Here is a 20,061-nt window from a genome sequence, read left to right as displayed (position 1 = left end):
ACTTTGGCTTTCTTATTTTTTCCATAATTTCGTTTTAATGACAACAGTATTCTGATCTGTCATTGTAAAGAGCTAGACTATTTTAAAAGATGTGCTGCAAATAAAATTAGCTCATAGATACTAACATGAACCAAACGTAAATCAAGATATTTAAGGAACATTTCAGAGCGTAATTAAGGAAATAGAAATCTTGTAAAATTACTATCACGAAAAGTCTAAGAAAAGTTCATTATAATTTCAGTGATAGTGAAGCTGTTCACCAAAATAAAGAGACAAGGAGGTGATGGCTCTAAGAAAAATTAAACAGGTACATAGTAATTTATTTTTTCCCTTTGTCTGATGGGTACAGTAGCATGAGTAAACAAATACCTGGATTTGCATTTTATCAATACTCTCATAATTAATTTTTATATGTGATTTACTGTGTAATATGAAAAATTAAGAGCCTGAAAATGTGAGCATTTGGGAACTGATAGTCAAATATTAATGCTAATACATTATCTTCAATTTTGTGTCTGTAAGTGTTTTGGTGCTAATATCCTCATTGTAATTTGTTGCTAATCAGTGGAATTTTAGTTCTTCCCTAAATTAGTTCCTCTTATAAGTATCTGTCTTCATCGCAAGAGAGACACTATCATTTATAATTTTGCACAAATATTCTTCTCAAATCACTTACCGTTTTATATTGTAATTTATTGAAGCAATAAAAAAGTGGTTTGGAATCATGGGTATATAATGAATATCTACACCAGAAAAAACAGCATCTTTGAGGTTTGAAAAACATAACCCAAAGCAATGTGTAGTTCAGAAGAGATATCTGAAAATATCTTGTACACATCTTACCTGCTGTTTCTCAGCATATAAAACACACAGTAGATGCACATAGCAGGTGATGCACGACAAAAATTTATGGAATGAATAAAGAAATGAATGACACAAAAGCTATTTCTGAAGGTGTATATTGTCATATAAATATAATTTCTTTCCCCAAAATTGACTGTATGTTTTAGATTTAGCTGAAAATTTTTATCTGACCTTTAGATAACTACAGGATAAACATTTTTAAAGTACATTATTTGCAGTATGTATGAGCATTAGTTAGTGGAAGTGCATTTAAGTTAAAAGAATCTGTTAGCCTCTGCTGTTGTTGATGGTTTAAAATTGTTTGGTCTTACCTGTGTAATGCATTGTCCTTTATAAAATGCTTTTGTGGCTATTTGTCTTATTTTATCTTTAAAATAATTGTAGGTAGAGATGTTACAAAAATATACTATAAAGCCCGAACTTCAGTGATTCACTCATATTTATACAAATCAAGACTGTAAACTCAAACCCAAGTCTTTGCTGATTTCTTTTCTCTCTATTTTTTGTTTCCTTGCACCATAATGCATCCAATAGTATTTCAAGTTTTGCCTCCCTGCTTTTGTAATGGGTTTTAGCTTTACACAATAGCAACTATATCAAAGAAAAAAAAAGAAATTGATCAGATGATTATTAACCAAACTCAGGTACAGTTAATACCAGCTTTACCTGTGAAATCCACCATAACAATTTTGGTTTGTTCCACAGTCTCTTATCCCAGTGTTTAAAATTTTAAGTACTATGAATTGGAAATGTGAGGGAGATTTCGCTTTTCATGTTGTACTCTTTTGCAGTGTACTAGTTTAATTTTTTAATATGTGAATACATACAATTACCCCCAAAATGTAAATAACTAGTTCAATGAAAAAAACTAGGAAAATGCAAATTATATAAATAAGGACATAATCATGTTTATTAACATTGTTTCTAATTATCAAATAAATACTATTCTATGTCAGGTATTGCTTTAAATGATTAACATGTAAATGTAATACTAATGTATGTTTTTGCTGTATTAGGTATAGCCAGGCCATCCTGGGTTCAGATATATTGCCTTGCATCTGTATCATTATATCATATTTTCTAACTTTTATAAACTATGGTTAAGTTGTATCTGTCTGTCTGTCTGTCTATCTGTCTATCTTATTACCCAAATAAGGTTTTGTTATTTTCTCTCCTCAAGGTCAATAACCATGTCTTAATCTGTTTTCTTTGTTTGTTTGTTTGGTTGGTTGGTTGGTTGGTTTGGTTTTTCATTTGTTTTGAACAGTCTTTGAGAGGAAAAGGGGAGAAGGTTGTTTGGGGGTTATATAAAAGAAGGAAAGGGATCCATTTCTCCTGTCTTTTATCACCTGTAAACTGTACCATTTTTCACTTTCCTCTCCTGAATCCATGCTCTAAAGACATTGTCCATCTAAGAAACATACAGATTTCCAAAGCACAAGGTTTGACACAGTGAGCACCCGTTGAGTATACTCTGAAGTGGATATAGGTTAATGGATGATTGGGTGGATGGATGTATACATAGGTAGATAGATAGATTTAGCTCAGATTTTCACAGATCTCATTAACCTGAATATACAAATAATTCTCATTAGTTCTAAGACTCATATTTCATTTTTTCATTGCGCTCACCTCTGGTAGATGATCTCTGCCTCCTGCAAAGTAATCCGCATGCGTTTTTGTGGAGCCATATGGATTTTCTCACATGCACTTAGGATCAAGCCTGACACCAGTTGGTCGAGTGCCATAGTAACTCCATTAGACGTTTCCATGGCCCTGATCTAGATACCCCGTGTGCCCATATCCAGGCATCAGGAACACTGCTACTCTTCCACTGCTCTTCTACCAGGCACCTGAGTCTCTCCCACTGCTATGCCAGGGAGGGTAGTTTCCCATCAGGGGCCACCTTAAATTACCCCAGGCCAGGTGGGCCCTAGAATTGCTCTTCCAGGTAGGGCTGTCCGGCTGGATCCTATACCCCTCTACTACTGTACTTTGCTGATGTTCTCCATCCTCCTGGTATCAAAGTGGTGGTAAAAGAATGGCTTGCTTCCTTGCAGTACTCTTTCTTGAGTCCTAAAGGAATACTGAATGCATTCCAGTATCTTAAAAAGTTTAGCAAAACAGGTCTTTTTGCTTTTACTCTCACCTGGAAGACATCTGAGCAAACAAACACAAGGCTCTTCTTAACATGACCTCTCTCTTCTGAGAACCAAAGCATGCCCAGCCTCTTCTTTAATGGTAAATTCTTCAGAGTGTTTCCCAGTTTTCAATACAGACAGACTTCTGTTGGGCCATCACATGAGCTGTTCTGAATTCTCTGATATGTCTGAATCCGTAGTCCACACATATTTGCTCCCTCTTTCCGTGACTGCCAAACCCGCCTCTAGTGCTGGGAATGTTCTCATGGAGTGCTGGCTACCCGCTTGGCCAGATATATCCAGAGAAATCTAAATGTATCTCATACTCCATTTGAGGCCCTCCTTGTATTAGGGTGAGAAAAAGAGAGAAAATGAATGAGGGAAGGAGGGAAGGAGGGAGGGAGAGGGAGGGGGCAGGGGTGGAGAGAGAGAGGAGGATACATTTTTATTTTAAGGAATTGGCTCAGGTGATTGTGGGCAAGTTTGAAATCTGTAGGGCAGATCAGCAGGTGGGAGACCCAAGGAAGGGTTCGTGTTGCCATCTTGAGTTTAAAATCCAGCAGGCCGGAAGCTCAGGCAGAATTTTTATGATGCAGTTTAGAGGCAGAATTCCTTCTCATTTGGGAACACTCAGTCTTTGCTCTTAAGGCCTTCGAATTATTGGATGAGGCCCACCCACATTATGGAGGGTAATCTGCTTTGCTTAAAGTCAACTGATTATAAATACTAATCCCACTTAAAAAATACCTTCACAGCGACATCTAGACTAGTCTTTGACTAAGCAAGTGGACAACATAACCTACCCAAGTTGACACATAAAACTAATCTTCACAGATGTACAACTTTTAAGAAATCATCAGTAAAATATCAATTAATTTAGGGAAAAAGTTAGACGCTGTCATAATGTGAGCACTTGCAACATAAGTGTTTTTCTGAAGGAATGTCAAAAGACTGTTCTTTGATAATTACTGTTTTAAAAGAGAAAAACCTGTCATTGTATGGAAGTGATTCAAGGATAGACAGTTCAGTAAAATGGGCCAAAGGACATTTAGACAGTTCTTATAGACAGTTCTTATAATGGGCCAAACTACTTCTAGCTGTGAAGACTAGACTTCATTGAAGACTTCATCAGCTTCTAAAAATGCAGTGGTTGCTTTTGATGCATTGTATTTTCACAAGTTGATGTTGAAACATAATTTTAATAAGGTATTTGCACCCTAACATTACAATTTATGTTCTGGGAATCCATTGTGCTCATGTTACCCATTCTCTTCTTATATGCAGGACAATTTGCTTAGTATTTCTTTCCAAATGAAATTGCAAGAGCATTTTATGATGAATTAAACAGGTGATCATCTCCAAGCCTCTGTAACTATTACAGCAAATATCCAAGAAGGAAAAACTTTTATCACAATTTTCTGAACGTCAGTTTTCTTAGAAAAATAGACATTCAGTAGAGAGTTTAACCTCTGAGAGCATTGAACACAAACTTCTCTTTTTACAGATGAAGAAACCAAGAGCCAGTGAGGGCAAGTGTTTTGCCCAAGTTCATGCAGACTGATGGCAGTTCTTAGTTCTTTAACTAAGAACTAGATAAAGATTTCCTAACCCCCAGTTCCATTATATTTGGGTCCATTGCATCATCACTGCAAAGTTACCAACCTGGAATCCAACGGTCTTTCCAATCTGGCCCCAACCTGTCTTTCTAGCATGATTTCCTTTACTTCTTTCGTGTGTCCTGCACCTGAGCTAAACTGAACTTTGTTGACCTAAGCTAAACATTTCTCACCAAGCTTGTGCTGAATTATTCTACAACAACGCCGTTTGCCAACTCTTCCCATCCAGGATGTCTTCTCCCTCTGTCCCCACTGCTTGAAAACCAATTTAAATGCTATCTCCTTTTTGATAAATAGATGGATATAGATAGATTTATCTCAAAATTTCACAGATCTCATTAATCTGAATATACAAATAAGTCTCATTAGTTCTAATACTCATATTTCTCTTGTTCGTTGCCCTCACCTCGAATAGATGATCTCTGCTTCCCAAAAACTAATCCACACACATTACTAAAGAATATGAGAGTAGCAAATTTCCACCTAAATCTGGGGGGAAATTCCCCAGTGTGGCAAGAAATATTTAGATGTTATATGTCTAAACTTTTTCAAATAATATTCCTGGAATCTTATCTCAAGTCTCTCTCTTTGGTTTGTGAGTTAAAAGCATTTATGAAAATTGAAAGCCGGATACTGACTTCCTAATTCTGTCTCTCACTCTCCAGAGTCAAAGTAGAGGAGTGGGTGGGATGTCAGTGTGGAGCAGGGATGTGATTCTGCTCTAGGTTATATTTTTATAAAGGTATAAAGGTATCTCATACTCCATTTGAGGTCCTCCTTGTATTAGGGTGAGAAAAAGAGAGAAAATGAATGAGGGAAGGAGGGAGGGAGAGGGAGGGGGCAGGGGTGGAGAGAGAGAGGAGGATACATTTTTATTTTAAGGATAAAATAGCCCCTTTTATTTTAAGGGGCTTCCCTGGTGGTGCAGTGGTTGAGAGTCCGCCTGCCGATGCAGGGGACGCGGGTTCGTGCCCCGGTCCGGGAGGATCCCACCTGCCGCGGAGCAGCTGGGCCCGTGAGCCATGGCCGCTGGGCCTGCGCGTCTGGAGCCTGTGCTCCGCAATGGGAGAGGCCACAACAGTGAGAGGCCCACGTACCGCAAAAAAAAAAAAAAACAAGAAAAAGAAAAACAACGTTGGGCTAAATATACTGTAATCTGTTACAAATTGAGTAGTAGAGAGACTCAGATCTGTCAACCTAAGGAGTTTTGCATGGAAGCCTTTTGTTCTAACCAGCTAGAGAGAAAGAGGAAAATGAGGATGCATCATCCCTCTTTATCATAGACAAACTAGTGTCTGACAACTCCCAGCAGGCTGGGCTCCTCCACCACATGCCACCTGCTGCTATCCTGATGGCATGTGGTGGGAGAGCCCAGGTCTTCCTCTGTTCATTTCCAGTTGTCTTATTGCGATGAAGTTTTCACTCTTCAACCATCAGGAATGTCCAAAGTATTAGGAGTCATAAGGGGATGCAGCCTTGTTCTCCAATAGAGTGTAATCCCACCCCCCACCCCCCCACCCCCACCCACAACCCCAACACCCCCGCCACTGTGAATACCTATGACTGAGATAAAGATGCTCACAACAGAGATTTGTTAAAAGGGCAAATAGAGTGTAAACAAAGCACCTGCTGAGAATCAGGAGCTGTTCCATGAATAATATCATCTTTGAATAGGGTTTTGATGAAAGGGAGGCATCTGTGCTTTTCTCTGATGAAGTGGGAAATATTGGAAGCACATACAGAAAATGTGTAGAGCTTAATAATGTAGTTTGGGTGCGGTCTTATGTCTGAGTCATTACCAGGGCGAAATGATTCCAGCTCTGCGAATTAGTTTGAAAGCACAGCGCCGGATGTTGATCGTGGTTAATTGCTCACCCGGCCAAAGAGAAGCATGTTTCAAGTTAAGGTTTCTATGAGGAGCAGAAGAGCAATGATGTTCAGGCTAAAGAAAGCCTCTGCTTTTTATTAATTATAAGGTCAGAATCTGATTTTTCTGGAATCAAAAGAAGCAGGAGTGGAGCAGGGTCTATACACTGGCAGAGATGCACGCACCCTGATATACCACGTGCGCTCTGGTATAGCTCACTGCTTTGCAGGCATCTGTGGAAAACACAGCACCTTTTAGGTCTTGCTGCCTAAGATGTGTTCTCACTGAACGATGCCCTAGCGCTGGTTTTCAAGTTGGAATACCAAATGACAGAAGGAGAGGTGGTCAGTAACTACCAAGATGGTTCCCACATTTTTCAACATCCAGGTGATGATCTGTGGGCAGGATGCACAGAAAGAAGAGAGAAAAATCAGGGAAAAGTTGTATTTTTCCTCTGTGAAATAATACTAGGAAGTTCTCAGAAAAACAACCAGAGAACACGCATCAGATGATAAAGAAGCAAAAACTGCTTTTTAATTTTCTGATGGGAGAAACCAATGAGAAGATGGAAATTCCTCACTTTACACCAGGAGTTAAAATCATTGCCTATTTATTGGTTCATTGTGTAAATTGAGATCAATGAAATTCTCCGAACAACAGCATGAAATCAATGGTAAAACAGCATATAATTCATGGCCAGTCTTGTAAATTATAGTTTGCTTGACAGTAATCGGCGAGGTTTCCATGCACCAGGATGCGTTTCCTTGTAACACGTCTCAGGGTAATGCCTGTGGATCCATTTCTAATGCATAGTAGAGTGATCTGTTTTTCCCTGTCCACAACTCCCTGTGTTTGATCTTATGCAAATGATGCAGTCAAGCAAATGGGAAACAAGATGTTGTTGCTAAGGGGCTCTGACAAACAGTGGCCTTATGTTTTTAGGGTTCCCCCACCCTCCATTTACTGACTCAGATTTGTGTACATACCTGCAATTGTTTGAATCCATTGATCCATTACGTTGCCCTTGAAGGACCTACTCACGTCTCTACAGACATGTTACCAAATCAGCTGCAGTCACGCAGGGAGGAGAGAATTATCATTATATTCCTCTTTGCTTTAAATTTTAAATTGGTGGTTTTGTCTATGGCTTCACTCCCAAAGAATGCCTTAGTCTGCTTCCCCTGGAACTTTTTCACTTTTTTAGTTGATTCTTTTTATAAAAATCCCCCATTCCATTTGTTCCTTTTTCACACAGCTACTCTTTCCCCCCACCTGATGCTGTCTCCTTTTTTCTTTCTCTAATTTTTTTTTCCCTCATCCTCACCATCTCCTCCCATTTCACCAAGGATTTCCCAACCAGGTCACCTGGGCAGCTTCTTCTACCATGTATCATGGTAGGTTCTAGCGCCTTCATTTTTGTCATCCCTCATCATACAAATTACACTAGTGACACTTCATCTTCTTATGGAAATACATTGAGAATAATCTACTTTGGGGTGGAGACAGGACAAGCATAAAAATGACTGGAAAGTCAAAAAAGCTGTTTAATCAGACTGGCTCTCTTTGTACTATTGAGTTGATATGTTTTAACGTTTCAGAATCAAAATAAAAGCGTCAGTTCCTATTGTAGCAAAAACATAGCAATCATATTTCCCAAACCAGATATATGATCTAACAAATTATTTTGTGTGTGAGAATTAATATATCTTAGAAAAATGGAGAACATGTTAATTCTGCCTAGGTTTGAAATTCTTAGCTGTATGGTCGTCATAGGCATAAATGAAGTACCAGTTGAGCGTGGAAGCTTTATAAATCTCAGTTGATAAGACATCTACCTATATAGCTCTATTTCTGTGAATATCTACATATTTATTTCTATAGCTCGACTTAATATCTGACTTACTCCCATACAGTTAGTAGCAAATGAACCACAGTCACTCGCAGGGGGTCCCCTCCCCTCCCGTTATGGTGTGAAACCTTCCAGGGTCTTCCATAGTTTCTTGGCATTTAGAGTGTGACCATACATGGTGCATTCCTCCTCTATGCAAAGGGATCACTGTTGATACTACCCGCTCGGGTCTAGTACATATCTTCAGTGCTTCTGTGTCACACCTGGGAAGTTGAAGTCTGCAGTGTTTTCTTGGCACCGCCTGCCTGCAGACACCAAGGTCTTTACTTTGGCTGGGGTCTCTCTCCACCCTGGAACTCTATCTTGGAAACAGGGATCAGAGCCCCTCTTCCCAAGAGGCTGCACATTTATTTCTCCTTCCTTCTATCTTTATTCCATCAATATGGGGAACCCGAGGTGGAGAAGAGGAGGGTCTGTGCACTTCTTGTTTCTCCCAAACATTGTATCTGAACCTCAAACCCTCTCTGTTCCTCTCTGTCCAGGAGGGCTCTCTTTCTGCTTCCTGAGCAGACACATTCTGTTTTATAAAGGAGTTCATATTTTGTAGATAAATTCTGAAGGTATAATTTTTTTTTTTTTTTTGCGGTACACGGGCCTCTCACTGTTGTGGCCTCTCCCGTTGCGGAGCACAGGCTCTGGACGCGCAGGCTCAGCGTCCATGGCTCACGGGCCCAGCCACTCCGCGGCATGTGGGATCTTCCAGGACCGGGGCACGAACCCATGTCCCCTGCATCGGCAGGCGGACTCTCAACCACTGCGCCACCAGGGAAGCCCCTGAAGGTATAATTTGATTAAGGAAAATTTAAATGAGGGTCAGGGGTAGAGAAGAACAGAAGAAAGAAAGACACAGGTTAGGATGGCAACCATATTGATCTCGGCTCCTGTGGTACAGATACCAAGCATGACAGAGGCTCAGAGGAGGAAGTTATCCCTGAGGGCTCCAATTTTAGACCCCACTGGTTCCTCCAGAGAATTGGCCAAACCATGAAAGGAGAAAAATAAAAGGTCAATGCGATGAAGGGAGAAACAAGGCAACAAGACAGCTACTGCTGAGGAGTGATAAGGATCCATTTCAAATTGGAAAACCTAGAATTATAGTAGCTTCTTTCAGCAGTGCCTCTCAGTCACATCTCAGGGACATGAGAAGTGTTAGAGAAATAAGATGATGAGATTTATCCAGAGCTAGGAATTGGGAAAGCAGATACAGAAGAGGACTGGGGAGGTGGAAACCTCTAGGGACCCAAGAGAGTGGCTTTCAAATGGGTGATCAAAGGTCATAGCAAGGAAAATGCAAATATTCGAATACTCTGGAAATAAGAAGATACTAAGAGGCTGTACATGATGTGGTGGCAAAGGAGTGATTGTAGGGATATGACCAGTGGAAGAGGCAGGAATTTAACAATCTGTGCTCAGAGAGGGCATAGTTCAGGTTAAGAATCTTGGAGATAGTTCCAAAGATGATCAAGTAGTGGGTATAACTATGCTGCCTGTTGAATAAATGAAGCAGAAGTGAAGGGCATTACATCTGAGGAAGTTAAGTGCAGCCAGGTCCAGAGATGAGTCATCCTTGAGGATGTTGGAGCTGCCAAAAAAGGGATTATGATTGAAAAGAAAACTGAGCCAATGCTGAAGTCATTGAGGAAAGGAGAAGTATGATGACACAGGAAGTGTAATAGAGCATATGTCAACTAGGTCTTGGGCATACATCTTCTTAAATAATGAATTGATATTGGTAAACTATGGCTGTCTTTTCTCCATCTAATATATACATGTATATCACAGAATTTGAAAAATATATGTAACCAAAAAACTTAACTGATCTGCATGCCCTCACTTTGAGAAAAACACTGTTAATATATTAAAAAAAAATTTTCTCCATAATAGATTGTAGTTTTTTTTAATTTTTATTTTATATTGGAGTATAGTTGATTAACAATGTTGTGTTAGTTTCAGGTGTACAGCAAAGCAATTCAGTTATACCTATACATGTATCTATTCTTTTTCCATTTAGTTTATTACAGAGTATTGAGCAGAGATCCCTGTGCTATACAGTCGGTCCCTGTTGGTTATCTATTTTAAATACAGCAGTGTGTACATGTCAGTTCCAAACTACTCCTCCACCCTTCCCCCGGTAACCATAAGTTCATTCTCTAAGTCTGTGAGTCTGTTTCTGTTTTGTAAATAAGTTCATTTGTATCATTTTTTTTAGATTCAGCATATAAGCAATATCATAGGATATTTGTCCTTGACTGACCTACTTCACTTAGTATGATAATCTCTAGGTCCATCCATGTTGCTGCAAATGGCATTATTTCATTCTTTTTAATGACTGAATAATATTCCATTGTATATATGTACCACATCTTCTTTATCAACTTCTCAAACTTGCCATGTCTAAAACATGAATTATTTTAAACTGAAGTATAGCTGATTTACAGCGTTGTGTAAGTTTCAGGTGTACAGCACAGTGATTCAGTTAAATATATGTATATGTACATATATATTTATTTATTCAGATTCTTTTCCCTTGTAGGTTATTATAAAATATTAAATATTAAATAAAATATTAAGTATTTCCTTGTCAATTGCATCATTTGCAAATATTTCCTCCCATTCTGTAGGTTGTCTTTTCACTTTGTTTATGGTATCCTTTGCTGTGCAAAAGCATTTAGGTTTAATTAGGTCTCATTTGTTTATTTTTGTTTTTATTTTCAGTACTCTAGGATAAAGGTCCAAAAAGATATTGCTGCAATTTCTGTCAAAGACTGTACTACCTATGTTTTCCTTTAGGTGTTTTATAGTATTTGGTCTTACATTTAGATAGTTTGTCCATTTTGAGTTTATTTTTGTATATGGTGTTAGAGTATGTTCTAATTTCATTCATGTAGCTTTCCAGTTTTTCCAGCACCACTTATTGAAGAGACTGTCTTTTCTCCATTGTATATTCTTGCCTCCTTTGTCATAGATTAATTGACCATAGGTGTGTAGGTTTGTTTCTGGGCTTTCTGTCCTGTTCCATTGAGCTATGTGTCTCTTTTTATGCCAGTACCATACTGTTTTGATTACTGTGGCTTTGTAGTATAGTCTGAAGTCAGTAAGCCTGATTCCTTCAGCTCCATAAAACATGACTTTTTAATCTTCCCCTTCAAAACCTGTTTTGTATTTGTTCTTCAACCCAATAAATGGTTACTTTGTCCTTGTCTTTGCTCAAGCCACAAGACTTGGAGTCAACTTTGACTCTTCTTTCTTGCCCTCTACCTACAATGCACTGAGGAATCCTAATACCTTTGCCTTTAAAACATATCCAGAGATCCTCTTGAAGTGATGTTAGCAAAATGGTGGCACAGGGCTTTCTTGCCTTTCCCCCTGCAAGAAATATCACAACTATCCACACACAGAAATACCTTCATAAGAGCCAAGGATTCCCGGTTAGGGGTTATAGCACATGGGTGAAGCACAGAAATAAGAAAGATGCATTGGGGAGGGCAAGAAAGATAGATTCACATTATCCCCATCCCTCCTCCCCCAAGCCCAAGCAGCCCAGCATGGAGAGAGACACTCTCCCCATGGGAGAAGGAGAGTAAAGTGAGCATCTGACTTCACCACAGATCCTAGATCTGGTCTGTCCCAGCACCAGGCTGACTCCTAAGGCCCCAGGTAGCTCCATGTGTACTCCCATGAATCCAGGCCCCTGATTTACCCTGCACCTTCTGGCTCCAGTAGCCCCAAGCAGGTTTTGTAGCACTAGGCAATTTCTACAACACCAGGTTCCTAGCAGGCCCCTGCAAACCCAAGGCCCCAGCTCAACCCTGCACCAGGCTCCAGTGGCCCCAGGTGACTCCTCCAGTTCCAGATGTCTTCCCTAGCTCCAGGCTCTCAGCAGTCCAACAGGAAACCAGGCCACTGGTCCACCCATATGCTAGCCAGCTCCAGTGGTCCCAAGCAGATCCCGTTTACCAGGCCCAGCCTTTACAGCCCCAGTTTTAAGTCCAGCTCCAGCACACATACCCAGGCCCTTGGCCTGACCATGTGCAAAACCAGCTCCCAACAAGTACGAGCCAGCTCCTGAGGCCCCAGGTCACAGGCTGATTCATGTAGTTCCAGATCCAGGCTTGCCCTAGCTCCAAGCCAACCCTCATGCCATCGGGCTCCAGGTCTGCTCTCACAGTACCAGGCTCGTGGAATATCCAAATGTTGGATCAGCTGCTACAGACCCAGATGATGGGCCCACCCAGTAGTTCATGGCACCTGGTTGGCCCCCTGGAACCAGGATCCATGTCAGCTCACATAGATACAGGTCCCAGGGCCATCACCACAGACTCAAGTGCCAGGCCTGCCCCAGTGGATCCAGGCATTAGGCTGGTCCTAGGTAATTAAGAGATGCCTACTTCCTTCAATGAGCAGACAACGTGATCCATAAGGATCATGAATAATCAAGGAAATATGACACCACCAAAGAAAACTAATAAAACTCTAATGACTAACCCTAAATAAATGGAGACCTATGAACTGTCTGACAAAGAGTTCAGGATAATCCTCTTAAGGAAATAGAATGAACTACAAGAAAACAAAGATAGAAAACTAAATGAAATTAGATAAACAGAATAGAAAGCTCAGCAAAGAAATAGAAATCATTAAAACAACAACAACAACAAATGAACAGAATTCCTAAAGTTGAAGAATGTAATGACTCAACTGAAAAATTCAATAGAGAGATTCAAGAGCAGACTCAACCAAGCAGAAGAATTCGTGAACTAGAAGACAGGTCATTTGAAATCATCTAGTCAGAGGAGCAAAAAAGGAATGAAAGAGAGTGAAGAAAGCTCACATGAATTATGGGATACCATTAAAAGAATCAATTTACACATCACTGGAGTCCTAGAAAGAGAAGAGAGGGAGAAAGGGGCAGAAAGCTTATTAAAAGAAATGATAGCTGAGAACTTCCCAAATCTGGGGAGAGATTAGAACATAGAAGTTTATGAAGGTAATAAGTCACCCCAAGTATTCAATCCAAAATGATCTTCTCTGAGACATTATAAATAAAACTGTCTAAAATCAAAGACAAAGAATTTTAAAAGCAAAAAGAGGAAAAATTTCTCACAAATAAAGGAACTTCCATAGGTCTATCAGTGGATTTCTAAGCAGTAACCTTATAGGTAAAGAGAGAGTTGGATGATATAATCAAAGTGTTGAAAGAAAAATAAAATGCTGACCAAGAATATTTTTGCCAGCACAGTTGTCTTTCTGGAATGAAGGGCACAAAAACTTCCACAAACAAACAAAAACTGGAGTTGATCATTACTAGACCTGCCTTATAAGAAATGATGAAAGGAGTTCTTCAAGTTGAAATGGAAAACTGCTAACTAGTAACATGAAAATATATGAAAATATAAAACATACTGGTATAGGTGAGTATATAGTCAAATTGAGAATACCCTAATACTGTGATATGGTGGTGCATTAATCATTTAACCCTAATATAAAGGTTTAAATATCAAAAGTTTAAAAAATAACTATAGCTACAATAATTTCTTAATGGATACACAATATAAAAAGAGGTAGGGCTTCCCTGGTGGCGCAGTGGTTGAGAGTCCGCCTGCCGGTGCAGGAGACACGGGTTCGTGCCCTGGTCCGGGAAGATCCCACATGCCACGGAGCGGCTGGGCCTGTGAGCCATGGCTGCTGAGCCTGTGCGTCCAGAGCCCCGCAACAGGAGAGGCCACAACAGTGAGGGGCCCGCGTACTGCAAAAAAAAAAAAAAAAAAAGAGGTAAATTGAGACATCAGAAACAAAATATGGGTGGGTAATAAAAGGGTAGAGTTTTTGTATGTGATTGAAGTTAACTTGTTATTAACTTAAAAGAGACTGTCATGAGATGTCTTATGTAAGCCTCATGGTAACTACAAAGCAAAAATACACAAGTAGATACACAATAGTTAAGGAGAAGAGAATCAAAGAATACCACTGTAGAAAATCATTATCTCCCAAAGAAAGGCAGCAAAAGGGGAAGAAAGGAATAAGGGAACTATAAAACAGCCAGAAAACAGTTAATAAGATAGTATTAGTAGGTCTTTACCTATCAATAATTAACTAAATGGAATAGAGTGGCTGAATGGATTAAAAAACAAGATCCTACTATATGCTGCCTACAAGGGATTCACTTCAACTTTAAGGATACACATCAATACACATAGAGTGAAAGTGAAGGGATGGGAAAAGGTATTCCGTGCAAATGGAAATCTAAAGACAGCAGGAATAGCTATCAGAGAATATCAGACAATACCAGACAAATAATATCAATATCACACATAATGGACTTTAAGTCAAAAACAGTAACAAGAGACAGGGTCATTATACAATGACAAAGGGTCAATCCATCAACAGAATATAACAATTATGAATAAATATGCACCCAACATAAGAGCACATAAATACATTAAGCAAACACTAACAGATCTGAAGGGAGAAATAGACAATAGTACAATAATAGTAAAGGACTGCAATAATCCACTTTCAACAATGGATACACCAGCTAGACAGAAAATCAAAAGAAAAATATTGGACATGCACTTCACTTTAAACCAAATAAGCCAAATAGACATATCCAGAACATTCCTCCCAACGGCAGCAGAATATACATTCTTATCGAGTGCACATTCTCCTGGATAGAGCATATGTTAAGTCACAAAACAAGCCTTAGAAGATGTAAGAAGACTGAAATCATACCAAATATCCTTCCTCTCCAAAATGGTATGAATCTAGAAATCAATAACAGGAGAAAAACTGAAAACTTCACAAGTGTGTGGAAATTAAACAATACACTCCTGAACAACCAATGAGTCAAAGAAGAAATCAAAAGGGAAATCAAATAAAATCTCAAAACTGATGAAAATGAAAATACATCTGCCAAATTTATGGGATGCAGCAAAAGCAGTTCTAAAAAGGAAGTTTATAGTGATAAATGCCTACATTAAGAAAAAAGAACTATCATAAATAAACAACCTCCCTTGACACCTTAAACAACTAGAAAAACAAGGACAAACTAAGCCCAAAGTTAGCAGAAGGAACGAAAGATAAAAGATTAGAGCATAGATAAATAAATAAAAATAAAAGAGATTAAAAAACAGTAGAAAAGATCAACAAAACCTAGAGCTGCTTTTATGAAAAGAGAAACAAAATTGACACACTTTTAGCTAGACTAACTAATAAAAAAAGAAGAAATATCAGAAATGAAAGAGGAGATATTACAAGTAATACCAAAGAAATGTAAAGGATCATAAGAGACTACTATAAACAATTATACACCAACAAATTGGACATCTTAGAAGAAATAGATGAAACATATAACTTAGAAACATATAATTTACCAAGACTGAATCATGAAGAAACAGAAGATTCGAACAGACCAATTACTAGTAAGAAGATTGAAACAGTAATCAAAAACCTTGCAATAAAGAGAAGCTCAGGGCCAGATGATTTTCCTGGTGAATTGTACATTTAGAGAAGAATTAACACCAGTCTGTCTCAAACTCTTCCAAAAATTGAAGAGATGGGAACACTCCCAAGCTCATTTTACGAGACCAGCATTACCTTGATAACCAAAGCCAAATAAGGACACTACAGGAAAAGAAAATTATAGGCCAATACTCCTGATGTATAGATGCAAAATTTTTCAACGAAAGAGTAGAAAACCAAATTCAACAGCACATTAAAAGAATCATACACCATGATCACGTGGGATTGATCCCTGGGATTCAAAGACAGTTCAAAATATATGCAAATCAATAAATGTTATACACCACATTAATAAAATAAAAAATAAAAATCACATGATCATCTCAATAGATGCAAAAAAAATTTGGCAAAATTCAACAAGACAAAAACTATCAACAAATTGGGTATAGAAGATATATTCCTCAACATAATAAAGGCTATATATGACAAATTCAAGACTAACATCATACTCCATGGTGAAAAGTGAAAGCATTTCCTCTAAGATCAGAACAAGACAAAGATGCACACTGTCACCACTTTTATTCAACATAGTACTGGAAGTCTTAGCCAAAGAAATCAAGAAAAATAAATAAAAGGCATCTTAGAAGGCAAGAAGTAAAATTGTCTTATGTTTGCAGATGACATGCTACTATATGTAGAAAATCCTGAAGATGCCACCAAAAAACTATTAGAACTAGTAAACGAATTCAATAAAGTTGCATGATACAAAATCAGTATATAAAATGCAGTTGCGTTTTTGTACACTAAGAATGTATATGCTCTTTGCTCACTGTAATCTATACCCAGCACCCAGAGTGATATTCACGAAATCTATATCTGACTGCTCTGTTCAAAATCTTCTCGTGGCTTCCTAAGAAGGTTATCTCAGATTAAAACCCAAAATCCATACAAAGACTTATAAGGCTCATGTGATCAGGTCCCTTATTAATTGTCTGATGTCATCTCTTCTTTCTGCCTCTGCTCCAGCCTCACTGGCCTCCTTGCCATGTCCATTCTGGGGATGTTCCTCCTTTCAAGTCTTTGCTCTCCTTGTTTCCTCTCCTGGAATGGTCCTTTGCTTAAAATCCCCACAACTTTTACCCTCACTCCTTCCAAGTCTTTGCCAAAAATATCATCTTGCTGCTGTGGCCTCCACTGTTTCTTGCCTTTCTTTTTCTTTCAGTTTTATTGACATATACTTGATATACAGTACTTCATGAGTTTAAGGTATACAGCATAATGGCTTGACTTACAGGTATTGCAAAATGATTATGACAATAAATTAGTTAACACCGCTGACTCTCGCCTTTAAAATTACTGAGCACTCCTGATTCTTCTCTCTCTGTTCTTTGTTTTCTGTGGCACTTTTCATATTTTATAGCAGGAACAGCCTTAAACCCTGGTCAACATTCAATTTAAAGCCATTTTTTTTATTGGCGTATAATGGTTTTACAATGTTGTGTTGGTTTCTGCTGTACGTTGAAGTGAATCAGCTATATGTATACATATATCCCCTCCCTCTCGGACCTCCCTCCCACCCCACCCCTATCCCACCCATCCCCTATCCCACCCATGTAGGTTGTCACAGAGCACCGAGCTGAGCTTCCTGTGCCTTATAGTGGTTCCCACTAGCTATCTATTTTACACATGGTGGTGTATATATGTCAGTCCTAATCTCCAATTCATTCCACCCTCCCCTTCCCCGCCACGTCCACATGTCTGTTTTCTACATCTGCATCTCTATTCCTGCCCTGGAAGTAGGTTCATCTGTACCATTTTTCTAGATTCCACACATATGCATTAATATATGATATTTGTTTTTCTCTTTCTGGCTTACTTCACTCTGTATATCCGAAAATGCAACAACTTGCTCACCCATAAGTAGTCTGGGGTAAACCCTAACTATGAATGGAGGACTTGACAAGATTTGGTATTTTCTACTTCAATCCTGGGTCACCAGTCATACCGGCGCTCTCTAGCAACATGGCCCTTCTAAGCATGCTCACTTCCTCATCCTGGTCTCCCCCAGTCCTGACTGTCATATACATGGATGCTTCCCAATCTATGGAGGAGCTTATTTTTTCAGAGTAGAATCCCGGCACAGACAGTAATCCTGGAACTAATACAGGAAGATACTCCCATTCTGGGTGAGTTTAGGAGTAGATATTCTGCGTGAGTTTAGGAGTTCCTTGATTAAGGTCACCTTCAAAGCATGGAGGCTGTAGTGTAAAAGAGAATGGGGCATTCTATGATAAGGAGATACTTGATATGGTGATACTATGATGATGCTTTCTGACCCCACCAGCTCAAGATAACTAAGGACTCCCAGATACGCAAGTCTGCCCCACATACGGGTAAGGCTCAGGCCACCTTTGAACGCTACGACTTCTTCACCACCTGCAAATTAGGTAGCCAGATCCCTGCCTCCACAAGCTAGAATGCAAGAAAGCAAGAAAACTGCCCACCACAAAGAGTTCACTGGCAAAAGAGCATTGTAGCATCCAGTCAGGTTTGCAGCTGACCAAGACACTCTGGTATGGCTGGGAGAGATTCTCATGTAAAATATTCCAAAGTCACTTGGAATCAGCCCCATGGAATACAATTTCTTGCTGGGGCATGTCCTTTCAGAGAAGATTGTTGTATTCTCATATTCAAATACTACAGCTTTTCCCTAGTTGCACTGACTTACCCATCTGGGATTCCCCCTTTCCCCTAGGCTCTGTGTCCTCCTTGGTTTTGCTCCTGAAACTGGCTTTTGAGTCAAATCCCCAGCTTCCCTTTCTCAGGAATGCAAGGAATTCAGACAAGTGGGAGGGACGAGAGGCTATGGTCACCAAGTTTCTGAGAATCAGAAGGAGAAGATGACGAAAACAGGGAAATGACAGATATAACATGTTAGCATATTAACACATTATAGTTTTGGCCAAGATTGGACCTGCTAGTAGGACATGTTTTGTGCCTGAAGTTATCCCACAGTAAATAATAGTTTGCTCTCTTTGTAGCATCTGAGGCCACTGTTCTCTTGATTTTTAACTTTATAAGTTTCATAGAATGTTTCTCCAAATGAAAGTACCCCAGTTCTGTCTAATTTGTGCACACAGGGCGTAGCTGTTCCTGCCATCTCTCAGAAGTCCCTGGCAAGCCCAAAGTTTTAACACCAACTTCAAAGTGTCCTTATAACTTATCTTCTGACCCCATTGCCTGAGGGTGCCCCCCCTTAACTTGATACCATCAAGTACTTGTAGGATAAAGTTGTGAAGCAAACAAGCCTTAATCAAAGCATTGCAAGTCTCTTCTTGATAATCACCTTTTGTTCTAGAGTAACTATATTTAGTGTAAAAAATGTTTTTGCCTTTCTTCTGATGGCCTACATGTTTAACCAATTGATTATACTTTGCATGAAAATCAAAGTGTTCTCTTCCCAGTTTACTTTTGCTGTCAGTGCAATGCAGTATCTATTTCCCTGAATTAGGCTGCATTTCATTCATCTTTTAAACATGAAATTGTAATGGTTCAAGGTTAATGATCTTTAAAGAAGATGTGTTGCTTACATTGTAACTACCTTATTTCAAAAGTATTCCGGAAAATAATGATTATTTCTAGTAGTATAAAAATGTGACTGATGTTTAAATCTTGGTAAAGTTGACTGAACTTCGCTTAGATTCATTCAACAAACTAATTATTGTGTACCTTTATAAAAGGAGTGTTTGGGGTATTTTAGAATTAAATTAGTAAATTACAGATTAGTTTCTTTTAACACAAGGGAATATGGTATCCATTAGAGAGGCAGATAGGTATAAAGTACCAGGGAAGTTCAGGGGAGGGAGAGATTATGCTGGCTAGGGTACTAACCCACTCTCTTGATCAACTATACCTAGCTCAACTATATCTAGATCATCTCATTCATTAATTCTTTCTTCATTTATTCAAACATATATTCGAACCTACAGTGCTCCAGACATTGTGCTAGGTATTGAGGATGCGAAATGAATATAGCACCATTGCTTCCTTTACAGTGTCCAGTCTGATGGATCAGATAGTCATGGAAACAAATCATTATGACACAGGGTTGTAAGCGCTATGCCAAAGCATGTGCGAAACCCTGGGAGACAAAGGAGAGGATGATAGCTCCACCTTGTGCCAGGGGTCACGGCCCAGTGCGTTTGGGAA

At 39.1% G+C, this 20,061-nt stretch overlaps 1 protein-coding gene across 1 annotated transcript in view; it reads left to right on the top strand.

Moving 5' to 3' along the window:
• The window catches only part of USH2A (usherin), a 773,776-nt gene that overhangs the window by 360,060 nt on the left and 393,655 nt on the right, over positions 1-20,061 (top strand). The window lies entirely within an intron of this gene.

The sequence above is a fragment of the Globicephala melas genome, chromosome 1 (assembly GCF_963455315.2).
Source record: "Globicephala melas chromosome 1, mGloMel1.2, whole genome shotgun sequence".
NCBI lineage: Eukaryota > Metazoa > Chordata > Mammalia > Artiodactyla > Delphinidae > Globicephala > Globicephala melas.
The sequence above is the reverse complement of the archived record's forward strand: the minus strand, read 5'-3'. Positions and strand labels throughout refer to the sequence as shown.